This window comes from Diceros bicornis, chromosome 4 (assembly GCF_020826845.1).
Source record: "Diceros bicornis minor isolate mBicDic1 chromosome 4, mDicBic1.mat.cur, whole genome shotgun sequence".
In the NCBI taxonomy this organism is placed as follows: domain Eukaryota; kingdom Metazoa; phylum Chordata; class Mammalia; order Perissodactyla; family Rhinocerotidae; genus Diceros; species Diceros bicornis.
In genome coordinates, this window is record NC_080743.1 from 67,051,522 (window position 1) to 67,067,777 (window position 16,256).

A 16,256-nucleotide genomic window follows, 5' to 3' on the forward strand; every position below is an offset into this window, starting at 1 on the left:
ATGGATGAATGGATAAAGAAGATGTGAGATATATATATGTACACACATATATATATACACACACACACACACACACACACACACACACCATGGTGTACTACTCAGCCATCAAAAAAGATGAAATCTTGCCATTTGCAACAACATGGATGGAACTTGAGATTTATTATGCTAAGTGAAATAAGTCAGATGGAGAAAGTCAAATGCCATATGATTTCACTCATATGTGGAAGATAATAAAAACAACAAACCGACACAGACCCAGAGAACAAATTGGTGTTTCCCAGAGGGGTATGGGGGAAGGGAGAGGGCAAAGGCGTAAAGGGGCGCATATGTTCGGTGACAGATGACAACTAGACTTTTGGTGGTGAACACGATGTAGTCTATACAGAAGTCGAAACATAATGATGTACACCTAAAACTTACATAATGTTATAAACCAATATTACCTCAATAAATATTAACTTACAAAAAATGAAAACAGAAAATAAACGGCAAGCAGAAATGGAACACCAGTTATGAGAAATATGAGAGGAACAGGGAAATGGTCTGCTAAGGCATACCCTTGCAGCATCTAAATTTCTACCATTAAGAATTCATCCCACTGGGCTGGCCCTGTGGCCTAGTGGTTAAGTTCAGCATTCTCCACTTCGGCAGCCTCGGTTCTGTTCCTGGGTGCAGACCTGCACCACTTGGCAGCGGCCATGCTGTGGTGGCGACCCAGATACAAAACAGAGGAAGATTGGCACGGATGTTAGCTCAGGGTGAATCTTCCTCAAGCAAAAAAAAAAACAAATTAGGAAAAAAAAGAGGAAAATTGGCAGTAGATGTTAGCTCAGGGCAAATCCTCCTCCCAAAAAAAAAAAAAAAAAAGGAATTCATCCCATTGGATCAAAAAGCCCATAAGTATGTCTTTTTAAAATGTAAAAACTGCCTGGAACATTAACTCTATCAGCATCATAGGCTCACAACAAGGGGCAATAATATCTCTGAAAAACCAAGGAGAATGGATTTGACTGAAGACTTATAACAACACTACAAAATAGAATGTTCATGGTTCTGCTCCCACCAATTTCTTAAGAAATTGTTCAAATTCAAATTGAATTTGTTCAATTTGTTCAATTAGTTCAAATTCCTTTGAAATAGCTGTGGGAATTCCCAAAGGGGGGTTGCATCTGCATTCCAGGAACTCCTCCTCCTGGTCACCAAGGTGCACCTACCACTTTGGTCAATCTGCTAGCTGCAGACAACCAAAGGGGCAACTATGCCATGAAGTCACCAAGGACTCTATGACGAAGACGTCTGCCATCTCAAGTGCCAGCTCTGTTGTCAGTGCCTTCAATGCTGTGGCTGCTGATGCCTGATGTGGAAGGAATTCATGTCGTTCCTAGAAAAAGCCAACTTTCCTCTCAGCCAAAACTCTAGCCAACCAATGCTTCTTATGTTTTGAGCCTTTTATATCAACATTTTACAGTTTTGCTCACTATTTTATTAGAACTCCTGTGTCTCAGAGTTCTGGATTGAAACATTTGACTTTCATAGATCACTCCATGGTCAAATGTACAAAACTCTTCAACAACCCTGCAAGTAATTCTATTGGGTTTGGAGAATTAAACCTATTTAAATTCTTAAAAAAAAAAATCATCTGGGAGAGTTAGTACAAATACAAGGTCAGAGTCTTCATTGGTGGTGATTCTGACTCAGTGGGCTGAGCGGGGGGCTGGAATCTATGTGTTAAAGTTACTCAGATGTGCAGTCAGATTGAGGACCTACTGATATCATCAACATTCCTCACAGTTTGGGGAACGATTATTTCATATATGTTATTACTTCTAATCGTCACTATCGACTTGTGAGGAAAGCATTCCCTTTCCCTGGTTTGCTGATGAAGAAACCAAGGCACAGACAGGGTTTGTAACTGGCCCCAGGTCCCCTTGTTGTAAGCGCTGGAGCCGGCTGTCAGGTAGAGTCCCCTCCACCCCAAAGCCCCCTCCCACATTTTCCAATTCACTCTGCGTCAGGTCTTTCCAAGTAGGTGCTTCCTGCCTATACCTCATTTCTACCAAAAACTTCCCAAAGTTAACATATATTTTGGTGTGTATCAGTACTTTATTCTTTCTATCCTTGAACAAGATTTCATTTTATGACTAGACTACATTTTGTGCATTTATCAGTTGATGGACATTTGGGTAGTTTCTACTTTTACTGCTATGAATATTCACATACAAGTTTGTTAGTGACCATGTGTCTTCAATTCTCTTGAGATATACCTAGGAGTGGAATTGCTATATCTACGTCAACACTATATGTAACTTGGAGGAACTGACCTACAGTTTGCCAAAGCATTTGCTCCTTTTTACATTCCCACTAGCAATGCATGAGGATTCCAATTTCTCCACATCCTCCTCCACACTTGTTATCGCCCATCTTTTTATTACAGCCATACTAGTGGGTGTGAAGTGGCATCTCATTGTGGGTTTGATTTCTATTTTCTTAATGACTAATCATGTTAATAAATCTTTTCATGTGCTTATTGGACATTTGTATGTCTTCTATGGAGAAATGTCCATACAAATCCTTTTTCCATTGATTAACTGGATTATTTGTCTTTTTATGGTTGAGTTGTAAGAGTTATTTCTATTTTCTGGATACTAGATATGTCAGATATCTGTGTTGCAACTGTTTTCTTTGATTCTCAGGGTTGTCTTTTCATTTTTTGTGTTAGCATCCTTTGAAGCACAGAAGATTTGGATGAGGTCCAATTTATCTATTTATTCATCGGTTGTTTTTGCTTTACCTGTCATATCTAAGAAATCAGTATGTAATCAAAGATTACAAAGATTTACACCTATGTCTTCTTCACCACATTGCTTTGAACAAGAACTTTTCTCGGTTAGGGTACAGGCATATTTTTGACTTTTGATTCCTGTAAATTGATAGAGATGTCTCCTGACTGATACTCACAGGTCTGCCACCCACTTCATTGGAGCATCCACGTGCTGTTAGAGAGATCTGGGAAATGGTATGTATGACTATCCCGGCTTTGACTCAGGTGAGAGTCCTGGTCAGCTGGTTCAGCTTCTCCTTGACCTCTCCTGGTGTCAAAAATTGTTCAATATCTTTGGAGTTGAACAACTGATTGAGTGTCTTCCTGAGGAACACCTGGGAGTCCGGGTTGTTCTAAAGCTAGTGGACTTCCTCATTTCATTCCAGACAGGGAAGACTGCGGGGGCTGGGTCTGGTCAAGATTTCCATCTCTGGTCTTACATGGAAACTAGCCCTGCTTCAGGGTTTGGGGATGGCTGTTCAAGAAGCTCTTGTTCCTCTCTCATTCCTTTTACTATATACACGACTTCTTTCTAGAAGCAGTGGGAAAATATTTATTTTAGAATATCTTATCTGTTCTCTGCCAATTTTTTTATGTCTCCAAATTTAAAGTGGGTAAAGGAGGACTCCAAGTCAAATATTTTCTTAGCGTCCATTATTGTTCAAGTGATTATATTTAACCCTAAGAACTATATTATTAGTCAGGTTTTATCCTTTTCTTTATGAGAAAAAAAGCTCAGAAAGATGAAAACATACTCCAAGGCCACAATCTAGTGAGGAGAGGAGTGGGCATTAGAAACAAGTTCCGTTTGGCCTTCCAATTTTCATCCATGGTGAGTGCCTTGGTGTTACGTCTAAGACTTCTCTGCCTTTGCCTTGTTTGTGAGAATATTTCCATTTTACTTTCAAAAGCTTTATAATTTTAACTTTCACGTTTCCAATTAACTCAATGTGTGGTGGAAGGTGGTTGTGAATATTAATTTAGTTCTAAATAAATAGTCATTCATTCTCACATCTTTTAGCAAAAAAGTCTTTCATTACCCCCACTGAAGTGTATTGGTGACTTTATTTTAAAAAGCCAAATAATTGCATAACTGTGGGGGTCAATTTCTTACTCTCTACTCTTTCACATGATATATTTGTGCTGTGTCTACTTCCACCAATACTATAGTGTCTTAATTACCGTAGCTTTCCAGTGAGTTTTGAAATCCAGTAGAGTGTGTTCTCCAACTTCATTCTTCTTCAAGGTCGTCTTGGCTATTCCAGGTACTTTGATTTCCATAAACATTTGAGAATTAGCTTGCAAATTTCCCCCCAAAATGCCTGATACAACGTTAATCAGAACAATGTTGATTTGTCATTCTAACAACATTGAATCTTCTAATCTATGAATTTGATATATATTTTTCTATTTATGTAGTCGTCTTTAATTTCTCTCAGTGATAGTTTTGAGGAGTCTTCATTATATGTGTTCTTAAGCATTTAATGATTGTGAATGTTAATCTCTATTGTGTTTTATTGGATTTCATTTTCTAAACACTCAGTCTAGGATGGAGAAATGCAATAAATTATTATATGAATGCCATTGAGGTATAATTTTGGCACAACAGACTGCGCCACTTTAAAGTATACAATTAAATGCACTTTGACAGATGTAGACACTAATGAAACTACTGCTACAGTCAAGACACAGGGCATTTCCATGATCTCACAGCATTCTTTGGGCTCTTTGCAGTCCATCACTCCCTCAACCCTCAGCCCCAGGCAACCACTGTCATTACAAATGTGTTTGCATCTTTAACAACTTTGTATGCATGGAACTATACACGTGTTCTTTCGTGTCTGCATTCCTTCATGGAGCATAATGATTTTTAAATCCACCCGTTTGTATAGTGATGAATGGAAACTAGACTTTCGGTGGTGAACATGATGTGGTGTATACAGAAGTTGAATTCTAATGATGTATACCTGAAATCTATATAATGCTACAAACCAATGTTACCTCAACAAAAAAAAGAAAAATAAGAAATAATAAGAAAAAGACTTATTAAACTTGCCTCTTGATTTCTCCAGCTGGCCGAGACACAGTCAGTAGCGACTGATATCAGCAGTTTCCTCTGGAGACCTTGGCAGTGTTGAGGGCTTGCAGCCAGCATGGAGCCCAGGTGTTGGCTGTACTCTGAGAGGCTGCAGTCTGGCTGAGGTTTGGGGTCATGGACCCAGACAGGTCATCCAGCTGTTGGGAAAAGCAGAAGGGGGTCCAGGACAACCACTGAGGTCATCCCTGGCCAGCACTGGCCAGTTCCTCCAATGAACCCACCACAACTACACTTCTCATAACTTCCTGGTTACTAGACTGAGAGCCCTCTGAAAGTTGGGATAATATTTTATTCATCTCTGTTTTCATGATCCTAGCAGCCAGTCAAGCACTTGAGGAGGCTCTCAGCGACATTTGTTCAACCGATTGAATAAAAGTGGCTGCAAAGCTCCAGTCATCTCAACTACATTCCTGTCCCAAATGTCCTGTCAGGGATGCTCTGCTTTCTCCCAGGATGTAGCAAATCCCCTTCCTTAGACTGGGGTCTGCCCTCCCCTCCCCATGTCCTAGGACACTCACCTGTGGTCAGCTCTGATGAGGAAGGGATGGTCCTCAGGGATTCCTCACAATGGTTCACCCTGTCATTAGGAAGAGATGTCCTCGGCCTACTCTCTCATCATCTGGGCTGCCACAACTCCTCGGTTTAGGAAACCTATCACATTTTGTTGAAACTATCTCTTCATATTCTTCCTCTCACTGCTTTGATTTCCTTAGGGAAATGTTATTGAAATGCAAACTCCAAGTTCTTGACATAGCATAAGGAAAATTAGGCATTGAACACATATTTAAGACATATTGTGTCTAAAGCCTTTCTCAACCATAAATGCAGAAGAATATTACTATCACTGCTTCAGATGCAAGGGTCCCCTTACCCTGGCCCCTCCTGACTTGAGGGCACAACTGTTTAAGGTAAGAATAGACCTCTCCAACCCTTCTCCAAATACCATCTATCCCTCTAAGCCCACGCTTGAAGGGCATCCACAGTAACAGCAGCTCTGAGGTTGAGGCTAGGGGGTCTGGGGAAGAGCCTCTGGGGTCCCATCCTCCTCTTTGAATTGGTGTTTCCCAGCAGTAGAAACCAACCCTGATCCATCCTTGGATCTCCTTGGCAGGAGCACAGGTTCTCTGTGGAGTAAGTTACTCTCCCAGTCCTCACCGCTCAGCTCAGGCTGCTCCTTGAGGAGTGGATGATGCTGTACTCATTCCTCAGTTTCCCTTGATTTCCTGAACTCAACTTGTCCTTATTCTCACCTCCTTTGGCATCCACCTGCTCCACCAGTACCTTCACCTTCTTTGGGTTATTATCATACTCCCAACCTGCTGATTTTCTTTCTTCCATCTGCTCCCTCATTTCTGTGTTTTCAGGGTGTGGGCTCAGCTCAGGCTCCTACAGGAGACACACAGAGAAGAGACTAAGGCCCGGTCTCACTTGCAGTTCCCAGGGCACGTTTAGCACGCATCTCAGTCCCACATGCACTCAGAGAAAAGTGAGCAGGAAGGGACTTTGGAGAATTTGAACAACAATGTTATCTTATTGATGGGGAAACTGAGGCCCAGAGAGACTAGGAGATTTTCCCACGCTCTCTCACCACTTGATGGCAGCAGAGCCCCCACTCAAGCCTTGGCCACAATCTTCCCTGTCCAAAGTACTTACCACTCCCTCCAGGAACCCACATCTGAATTTCAGGGGACAATGGATCAAACATCAGGATTTCCACTGTTCCAACTCAAATATCTCAAGGATCTTTCTGGGGACAAATCTTTTACCACAGTTCTGTAGTCCTATTATTTATACTCAGTCAGTTTTCAAACCTGGCTGACACAATGGGACCAAGGAACACACAAGTAGTCAATAAAATTTATCATAGCCATAATTAAAATATATTTATGTGATTATCTGTAAAATGTCTGGCTCTTGTGCCAGAAGCTCATCTTCCTGAGAACGGGCACTCCGTCTGCCCATTCACCCCGTGTCCCCAGTGCCTCCACAAGACACTGCCAGATAAAAGAGTCAGTAAATACTTGTCAAGTACATAAATAACAGTTAGCAAGAATAGCTAACTTGTACTGATGTCTTCCACTCCCAATCACATTTCTAATCAAATCCTATCCTAGGTTTATGCTGGATAAAAGCACAGACTTAGGAAAAGCAGTCAAAGATTCAAATACCAACTCCACCATGGACCAAGTATGCTTTAGTGGATGATTTCATTACCTGCTTTGAGCATGTTTATCTCATGCAAAAGAGAGAAGAATGTCAAACGTAAAACAGAGAAGCAGCCTTGACCACTAGAGCGTTGGATGACTAAATGCGATAACAGGCAGTAGATAGGGCTCCAATCCCTGGGCACCAGCTGCAGAGCTAAAGAACACCTACTTCAGAGTCAACGTGGTGCTTGTCAAAATCCTCTGCACAGCAAGAATGGTGAGCTCACCTTCAGGTGACTGTTTCCAAGCCTTTGTAATGTGAAGGGCACTATGAACGGCATTTTGGGCACTGGAGGAATGTCTCTTTCATGCTACCAACCAAACCTCTAAGAGAAGAAAGAGGGTACAATACTTAGCTCCACGTAACATTATCTGCAAATCCATCGACTGTCTCTGTTTCCTATGGCAGATTATTTTTAGCTCCTTGTTCTCCTGAGCTCACCAGACAAGGTTTTATAACAAGTGCCAGTTACCAGCACAGGTGAACCAATTCAAGGAGAGCAACGAAACAGCCACTATAGCAAGTTCCCCAAACAAAGTCTTTTGAATGCAATCTCTCCACTTATTTGGGCTAGAAATAAAGAAAAGATCTATTTTTTCAAGGCCTATTCTAATGAAAATTTAAAAGTCTCTGTGTTCCAGAAGTCTCTGTTCAAGCCCAATCATGGAAACCTCACTTCTCAGGGTGAGTGGGTTCCCAGTTCACTGCAGCCTGGGCTCTGTCAAGGGCAGTCAGGTAAACTCAACCTCAAACCTCTTCTGTGAACCAGCCCCTCACCCTCAACATCCAGAACAGTGTGTGAACCCAACAGGCAGGAGCATCCAACAAGCACGAGTGATGTGTTTGCACTGCTCTGGGCCCAGATCATCTGAGAGAACAGAGCATTCATAAAATAGAAGAGAACAGAGAAAAATCCTATTGATTTCAGCTTTTCCAGGATGTCAGTTAAGTTAGGCCAATGAATGTAAACTCATTGAGTAAATCTCTCCATAAAGGGTTAATTGTTGGCAAAAATAAATGGTAGGTACAGATGCTATCCAGTGTTGGCAAGAGGGTAGAGAAAAGAATATTCTCATAAATGATTGAGAATATGAATTGGTAAAACTTCTTTGCAAGGCAATAGGGCAGGATTTACCAAAAATTAGATATATGCAAATATATTTCTAAACCGAGCAATTCTCTTTCCAAGGATAGACACTAGAGACATGCTTACACAAGCTATGATGGAGATATACAGATATAGATGTAGATATACAAATGTCCACTGCAGCATTGTGTCTAACAATAAAGACTGGAACCAATTTCACGTCTGTCAGTTGGAGAACCTTTATTTAGAATGGTCCATCCACACCCTGAAAGGGTCTGCAGTTGTTTCAAAGAACAAGGCAGATAACAAAAATGCTGATGGTGATGGATGGTAGGAGCTAATATGCACCGAGCACTCACTATGTGCCAGGCACTGGGCTCAATGATTTACCAGCACATCTCATGTAAACCTAGGTCAAACCATGTAGGAAGAACTCCTATTTGACCCATTTAAAGTGAGAAACTGAGCCACAGAAAATTGAAGAAACTTAGTCAAAGTAACACTGTCACCCAGTCAGGTTTGCCCCTACAGCTTGTGAGACTAGAGTGCTCTCTTTTCTTGTCCTCTATTTTAGGGATTTCCAGTGAGACAGAAAAATACCAGCCTCTGATGCCCTGCACTGATCTGACACTCACAGCCTGACCATTTTATTTTGTTTTCCTGTTGGAAATCATCTCAGATACAGAACATCAGCCCCAGACACGATTACCCTGAAACCTTGACAAAATTGGACAAAACAAGGCTAGCTCGTAATTTCATCCAGGCACAGACAAAAACAAGGTCACTGTGCAACCTATGAAATCCCAAACACCCTCCTGTATTCATAAGGAAATGACTGTTACTTCTTCACTCCAATCATAGAATTGTCCACGCTGACTACAGTATTCAATATCGAACAAACCCTGCTTCCTCCCATCCTCCCCCAAATCACGCAACCAAAGCCCCAATCCTACAATAGGTTCTTTCTAACACCCTCTTACTCAGACCATGGGATGTGTTCTTTCTGGCTCCAAGGAATAAAAAACCCAACTTGTTTAACAAGAGGTGTGTTCCTGATGATTTGGCTTAAGGGAATCGACACCAGGTTTCCAGGGATGAGCAGCTGTAAAAACCCAGCCTCGGGAAGAAAGGCTGTACACACTGTCTGTAAGAAACGTAGGCTCTGGAACTCCAAAACTTGTTTTAACCCTTAAAAATTCTACCAAACCCCTTTAGTAACTAACGTGAACCTTCCGAGTTCAGGCAGGATTTTTCCACGTCTGATTTAAAGTAGAGAGATTGAAGATAAGGTTAAGAGAGAAGCTAGTTAAGAGAGAATGTGCAGCCCAAACATAGCTTCAAAGAACCTGGAATCAGTCAACTCCGGTATCTGTAGCTGAGCTTGAACCACCAACCCTTCAGTGAACAGATGAATGAGCTCACCTATTACTCAAGGAAAGGCAGGCACCGGGCCTCTATGCCGGGTCTTTCTAGCCCCAAGCTGCTGCAGCCGGGGCTCCTCTGCCTTGTGGAACACCACCAGCTCCAGAGAAAGAGCCCAAGAATCCTGTGGCGATATCTACACCTACCGTAATGTGACATAAGAACTGGAATCTCCTGTTGGCGATAAAGGTACAGGACTCTCATGTGACCATACTCAAAAGGAAATGATTTCACTCACATGTGGAAGATAAACAAACTAACAAACACATAGACACAGGGAACAGATTGTTAGTTACTAGAGGGGAAGGGGGTGGGGGGAGGGCAAAAAGGGGTAAAGGGCCACAGGTGTATGGTGACGGCAACTAGACTTTTGGTGGTGAACGCGATGTAGTCTACGCAGAAGTCAAAATATAATGATGTACACCTGAAACTTACACAATGTTATAAACTGACGTTACTTCAATAAAAATAGTCAATTTAATAAATAAAATGCTACATTTCCCTAAGAGATTAGTCACAATATAGGTGTCATTATCCCCCCGAACTTAAACACATGGTGCTTTGGAATGCTTCTCTCTGGATCTTGTTGCAAAGACTGTTACCTGGCTTTTGTGTCCATGGACCTTGGCCAAAGGCATGGAGGACTTGGCAGGCTCTGTGGGGTCTCCTCCTACAACGGCGCATGGCCCTTCCCTCCCTTCCTATTCTCACTAAACTGTGGGATACTGCTTCCAACTCCTTCTCCCTGGTGAGTGGGGGATTGTTATAACAGCTCTCTCTCTTTTTTTTTTTTTCGGTGAGGAAGATTGGCCCTGAGCTAAAATCCCTTGCCCATCTTCCTCTTTTTGCTGAGGAAGATTAGCCCTGAGCTAACATCTGTGCCCATCTTCCTCATTTCGTATATGGGACGCCGCCGCAGCATGGCTTGACAAGCCGTGCGCATACGTCCAAGCCGGGGATCCGAACACGAGAACCTGGGCCCCAAGGCAGAGCTCACGAACTTCACCACTACGCCACTGGACGGGCCCCATTACAGCTCTTTTTTCCCAAAAAATCCTGTTTTCATATCTGGCCTTGGCAGACACGCCTTTGGGTTTATCTTTCTTCTCCCTTTCTTCCCTTCAAGATTTTGCTCTGATTTCTAGAATACGTCCTTAGCATGATCCTGCAAATCTTTTTTCTTGTTGTCCTTATTCCTACTAGGATGCTTTTCATTTTCAAGAGCTCTTTTTCTAAACCTGTCTCTGGATGAAGCAGCATCCACAGGGACGAGGCCTAGGAGTCGACAGTCAGCCTAAACCTGGCGGGTGAGGACATCACTTCCCGGCTTGTCTGCTGACCCGCCATTGGCAGGGGCGATGGATTGGGAGGCGAGATGCGGCAGGGGGCGGGGCGTGGGGCGGAAGGCAGGCAAGAGCCAATGATGCCGGGTAGGGGGCGTGTCTTCTGTAGATGAGGCAGTTCCGCGGTCCGCCGTTTAGGCGCACGTTACTCACGCTCTAGATGGCTTCCTGACCCGGGGGGACGGAGTCCGGGACTGTTGCTGAATCTGCAACAACTTCTGTGTGTTGGAGCTCCGGGGCTGGTGTGGGGGAGGTGCTTGAGACCGTGAATGCACACGGTAAGGAATACAAGGGTCCGGCAGGGCGGCAGGAAGCAGTTTTCCAAGTGTGATACCCGAGATGTCCTCAGCATGGGCGTGCTTCCTCAGGGTGCGGTGGTCCGGCTGTACCTGGTATTTTCTTATCTCTGCCGTTTTCCTAACTCTGCCGAATTGCCTGTATGATGTGTGGTAGTGAGTTATGGTGTGTGGGTTTTATTCTATTTGGGATTTAGTGAGAGCTCTTTTAATCCCGAGCTTCTAGTTCTCCTTGCTATTAGCGTTTTTGGTTCTTCCCGTCTTGCCTTTCTTCCTTCCAAACTGACCACTCTCGCTCTTCCGCTGACTCGGCGCTGCGGGCAGTGGGGCTCTCTCCTGCGTATTTCATAGAGGCGGCCACAGACCCTGGAGCAGACACACCCTTGGCAGGTCTAGTGTCTTTACTGTTGCTGCTTTGTTGCTGTTGCTGCCAGCTATTGTTTTTTCTTTTGTTGTTGCTCTGTGAGTGTGTGTGCGTGTGTGTATTCCCACGTGTTTAGTTGGGGGGTGAGCTTTTGGGGACACGTAACAAAGTGGATGCTGGGAACCTCAAGTGATCTTCTGTAGGTTCTGCCTCTTCTCTGGCTGTATGTTCTCTCCCAGGTTGTTGACTTCAGTTGGAGGCCACGGTCCCCTCACCTCTGCGTGGGGCATTTCCTGTCTAAGGGCTCTGAGATATTTGGAATGCTCTGGCCACGCTACCCTTGAGGAGCTCTGCCCCATGGGCCCACATAATACCGGGGGTAACTGGGAAGTCCTCTTCTCTGCCATAGTTATCACACACACTTTCCTCGTGGGTCATATGGATGTAATAGTACCCCACACCTCATAGTGCTGTGCAGAGTAAGATAACCCCATTACTCACCTAGCACAGTTTGTGCTTCCTGGTATGATGTGCATTGACAGAAAGATATTTGTTTCTTTCATTGTGTAACACAATATGCAGAAGGCTGCCTAAAACATAAATGTACAGCTTAATGAATGGCTATAAATGAACATAACCAGCACCTAGATCAATACCTAGAACATGTGAGGCTTCCAGAAGCTTCCCACATGCCCCTTCCTCATCACCTCTCCCTCCCTGCCCTTGGCAGTAACCACAGTCTTATTTTCATGATGCTTCATTCCTTGTTTACATATTTTATAATTTTGTTTATTAGGCCCAATTCACAGGTCTGGATTTTAACCTGTAATCGTATAGTATGTATTCTCTTATGCCTGGCTTTTTTCCCTAAAAATTATGGATTTAATAGTCATCAGTGATTCCTCCATTGTGGTTGCTAATGAAATAGACCACAATTTAGTTATCCATTCTATTGATGATGGACATTTTGGTTGTTTCCAGGTTGTGGATCTTTCACACAATGAGGCTATGGTCCTTCTGGTGCAGTGTCCTGGGCACAGTGGATTACACAACAAAGAGTGGAATTCTGGGGTCCTGTGTTATGCCTATCCAAGCCTTTCTGAGGTAAAAAAAAAAAAAAAATCTATAAAGCAATGCATGCAGATTATCTGAGTCATATGAACAGAATAAAACAAAACTGAATGAATGTGATATACTGGATATATAGATATAAGCCTACATGTTAAAGTACTAATCAGTGTGTTTTCTGTGTCCATCCTCCCTGCTCCGTTCAGGTTTGACATCTTCACAAATCCAACTAGAATGACCTGGGACGGCTGGATTCCATTTAGCAGGGGGACCCCATGACTCTGTGAGGAGACCTGGCCTGCACTTCCTTCTCTCTTGGGAGATTTTTATGCTTCAGACTCTCCAGAACCCCAAGACAAGGGTTGGCAAATAAGGGCCTGCGGAGGTGGGGGTTGGGAGGGGACAGTCCTGCTCCAGGTGAAGGACTTGGGCCCAAGCTTGGGGAGACCCAGTGGAAAAGGAAAGAATCCCTAGAATCAGGGCATGAGAGGAGGAATGAGTGGCTATTCATGTGGGAAGAAGGGAGGCTGGAGGATGAGAGATGAGGGCGGGGTGTGTGTGTGCAGATTCTGGTAAGGGAGTGTCCCAGAGAGAGAGGGGCTGCCATTCTGGGGCCAGGGAATAGAATCTCCTTGGTATTCAGCTCTCCATCCTCCCCCTCCTTCTCCTCCTGCTCCTCCCCCTCCTCTGTCCCTCTCATTCCTCCCATATCCTGCCTCTCCAACCCGCTCCCCTTCCTCCTCCATCTCATGATGGCACACGGGCTGCCCTAGGGATCCACACAGTAGGCACAGGAAAATGTGTATTAATTTATTTTAAAATCAAAAGAAAAGTCATTTTCTTTTAGGTCAAAGAGAATGTTTTCACGTATAATAATAGTAATACATTTTCTTTATACCAACACAGTGGTAGACTACACTTTTTAATATTTCATGGATGAGGGGGCCCATGAAGGCAAAAGTGCCTAGGGCCCACAAAAGTTGTAATATGAATTATGTACTTTAACTGTGTGTATTTGTAGTGAATTTTATCTGAAAGTAACGACCTATACAGCAAACCAAACCAGGGAGAAGGACTCAGCAGTTGTAGTGCAAGTCCTTTGTCTCTGGTGGCCTTTAGTAAGAAGCTTCCCTCCTCCAGGGAAGGGGTCCTACCTGGAGGGACCAGAGTAGATTCCTCCACCTGAGCCTTTAGCTCTTTCCGTCCAGCTCTGGTTTATCTCTTGTCCTCTTGCTGCTGGATGGTCTCAGCACTCAGGGGAGAATACTTTCTTGAAGAGCACAGTTACTGCCTCTTCTATGGGAAGAGAGAGGAAGAGATGCATTAGGCATCTTATCAATGACCCAGTTTTCTCCAAATCCATGTGGATGAGCTGAAGTGAAATAACAGTTGAAAGAGGTCAGGTCGCTAAAGAGGCCCCATCCGAACATGGCCCCACAAAGGCAGCTCCTAAGTGAAGAGTCAGCCCAACTGTATGACATCTGGATAACTGCTTCCTCAGTCATGTGGGCCCTGCAGACGACTGTGGGTGGGAGACAAGGAGAGATACAGCCATGAGGAGGAAGTGGAGGGTCCCAAAGTAGGTGAGAGGAGAAATAGACGAACAATAAATCTAGTGGAAACAAAGATATTTTTAATTATGCTGGAGGTGAGGAGGCTGTGATGCTTCTCTTCTGCTGAGGTACACCTCGTAAGTCAGGAAGCTTCATCAGACCCCACATCACCTCAGAGTTGCAGACCACAAAGAACAAGGCTCCCGATGTCAGAGCTCCAAGGCTGCTTAGCTCCTCTGTGAAGGTCTCCAGTGAAGGAGACCATCCTTCTCAGCCCCTTTCATTTCAGTTTTTGGCTTACCTGTGCTGATCCTTCCAAACACTTTCTCCAATCTGAGAATTTCTCCTTGTTCGGTGTTGCATGTGCAGAGAAAAACATCAAGGCAGCTATAATTTTCAGCAACTTTCTTTTATTGAGGAATCTGTTGAGGTCATTCATTGATCTGTTTCCATTTGAATTGTCCTTGATGCTTTTCCTCAAAGAAAAATGTAAGATTTTACACATTCTTCTTTTAGTCTCTACCAATCTTTCATACCCTTGAGACCGTGGAGTCCATCTGAGAATATACTCTACTTAGCTTGTGGCTAGTTAATTTAGCCAAAGGATATCTATCCCAGCTGCCTATTAGTATTGTTCTTAACGTAACCCGCTATAATGTTGACTCAGTTTCCCCCCACGGCAATGTATTGGGTTTCACATAACTTGAAGTGAATTTTGGCATCTCTACCTCCCTGCCTCATCCTCTGTTGATATGTGTGCTTTGTTTGGATTTTTACTTTCTATAAAAATTAAACTCTGTATATGTAACTTAGGAATTTCATTACAATTCCACAGGATCTCTTTTCTATGTGTCAGAGCCATTTAAAAATTTCACATATATCTCCCTGAATACATGTAATAAATCTGATGATGTAATTATATCTGCCTTTGGACAAGCAATATATTCAACAGGAGTGGCTGCAGGGGCAGTTTCTATGGAACAGTGTTGCTGGATCTGCCTGGGTGGGCACATACCAGTGACCTGTGTTGGTGTTTCTCTGACGTACGTGGGAAAATACAGGCCCTGGCCAGGGTGGAAAGGATATATGCCACGTGTGTACAATAGTGTTTAGTGGCACAGCAGCTGGGGTCGGGAAGAGAGGTGTGGCCCGAGAGAGAGCCATCTCCTAACCTACATCCTACCCACGGTTAGTGAGCCTGAAATGTGGGAAATTCTCCTGATTCGTGTGTCTCTATAACTGCTGGGATTGGCTAGGCTGGTGGTTTCACAAGGGTGACAACGGTCGTGACCTCCAAGTGTTCCACTAGGCATTCATGACTAAGAGAATTAAGGACTGGGCAGATTACTTTTCAAAGTTGAGGTCCCACCTCCATCACACCCCATACAAACTGCAGGATGATATTGCTATGTAACAGAGCTCAAAAGTACATTCTGTGGCAGAAGAAAGTGTTGTCCAAAGGCTTCTTAAACTGAGGTCATTGAAACCTAATAAGTGACTGGCCTAAAGTCATATTGTGGTGATTTATTTGAATACCCTTAATACCATATACCATATATTGAGCAATTGTGTATCAAGCTTATTAAAAATCTCTGGAGTCCTAGCCTGAGCTTGCTCAGTAGGGAAAAGCTAATTTTCAGAGTGATGATTTGTTCGTGAGTTGCTTGTACCATGGGAACCACGTTCTCAGTACAACTAAATTAAGATCGTTTACATTCTTTATAAATGTTACAGTGAATAGAGAAATCACGTGTTCTCTAGAAAACAATGGAGAAAGAACTATAGTAAATACAATCTACTGTGCATGGTTACTATAGCCCAAAAGGTGTGGGAGAATTTAGGATATAAATATGAAGAGGAAAAAGAAGAATATTTATATTAATTTATATTTGTATTCACCCAATCATTCATGATGGTAATGATTTATAACACTGAATTTAAAAAATTCACGACTCCATAGTTATAGTCAAAACAAAAATATTAATAGTGTGGA